We start from the raw sequence: 1,948 nt of genomic DNA, 5'->3' as shown, positions 1-1,948 counted from the left end.
ATAATGATCAGCGCAACTATTAACACCTCGACGATGCTCAATGAAGATGTAACAAGAACAAAGAGGTTTGGAACTCAATTTGAGACAAAGCGACTACTCCTTTGTTATATTGTCACCGTAGAAAGACTTTATGCGCATTGTTTATTATGGAATTTGACGCAGGTATATGTATAATTGATGATGTAGTATGCCAATAAAGTTTTTGCGATTGACTAAACATATGTATTTTGTTATTGGCAAATAGAACATACACTTTAGTTTGTAAACTCCTTATTGCTCAAAAAAGTACATACTACAAATAAATAAAAAAATTGCTTCATATAAACAAAAATACTATTTGTAAAAATCCCCTGTATCATTTATTACTAAATTCACTTTCAATTCTTTTTTTCAGTTTGTTTGTTATCCAATAAAATTCCGTTGACATAGAATTATCTACAGTGCTCGAGTTTCAAATAAAATTACACACATATCAACCGATTTCACACCACGCATCCTAACATCATAGGTGAGTTAGGAGAGGACACGCGTAATCAGCAAATAGCCGGGTCGGTAAACACAACGCCTACCTTGACAGCCAGAATGCCACCTCGAAAACCATTTATAATTTTTAATAGATTTCGAACACAAAAAAACAAACAATTTATGATCACTTCACCCCCGCTGTAACCATTCAAAGCCCAATAATTGTATATTCTTTTACAGTAGTGTATACATACGTATGGCAAAAAAAAAAAGAATTCAACCAAAATCACAGGCGCCTTTAATCACCACTATTGAGATCTATCGAGGGATCAAAGCGCGTGCGGTCTACTAGTAAAACATATTGTATTTATAGCCCGATAAAGTTTAAAATGTGTGTTACATAACTTTGATATTTTTTTGTGTAGAAGCGGATGCTCGTGTCAAGCGCTTTAGTATTTTGAGTTTGTTTTGAAAATTCTTTTATATGTATTATTTGCCGTCGCCATTGTCAGGGAGTTGGTGTTCTGTAGGCGGTTTGTGAATCTTACTTGCAATAATTTAGATGTCAGAGGTAGTGACGAGTGTTTCGTTGTATTTACGACTCGGGGCCTATGTATTGTGCTGTGGAATTCGCGGCTCGTTTGAAGGCAATGGCGACGCGTGAAACGTTGGTGGCATTTCCGTTTTAATACGATTTTTTCGCTCGAACACCTTTTGCTGACTGGACGGTAATGTTCAGTTTAATTGATGGATGGTTAGCTATTTGTTCGCCTATTTTTGGCAAATAAGAAATTTTTATTTCAGATTATTAACTTTAAAGGTTTATAACTATCTTGATGATATATTTATGGTTTCGAAATCATTATCCCACGCACAAAGTGTCCAAATTTGGTTACAGAACTTTTTGTAAAATTTCAGTTGAATGGACTAAATAATTGCTCATTTATTTAACATTAATACAAAATTTAAGAAAGCGAATATTCATAATTTCAACCACCGGTACTTCTATAATTTAAAAGGAATATTCTAAGATCTTTCTCAAAATAAATCAAACATCTTTAATTATACAAGTTACAAGAAAACAATTGAGAATGGAAGCAAAGCTGGGTTATCGTCATAATGAGCCAAAGTTGAGAAGTTTAAAACGCTCTTATAAAAGACTTCAACGAGCGGCACATTGCATTTGGATGCAGCCAATATCACTGTCTTCTATAGAATAAATGTAAGTATCAATGGACAATATATTGAAGTATTGCCTAAATTTTTTTATGGATAAAATATCGACTTAAGAATTATTTTAATATTGATGTATATACTCTAGAGATAAATACGTTGTGTATTATTTTGCGTTCAATATTGTAACGCTCCTTTTTTTTTAAAATAAACCTTGTTTCTATTTGTCTATGATCGGGTATCTCTTTTTATGATTAAGTCAGCATAATTTTGTATATAATTCATAAACTTCAACACATTTTAGAAACGC

The sequence above is a fragment of the Amyelois transitella genome, chromosome 8 (assembly GCF_032362555.1).
Source record: "Amyelois transitella isolate CPQ chromosome 8, ilAmyTran1.1, whole genome shotgun sequence".
NCBI classification, from domain to species: Eukaryota; Metazoa; Arthropoda; class Insecta; order Lepidoptera; family Pyralidae; genus Amyelois; species Amyelois transitella.
The sequence above is the reverse complement of the archived record's forward strand: the minus strand, read 5'-3'. Positions refer to the sequence as shown.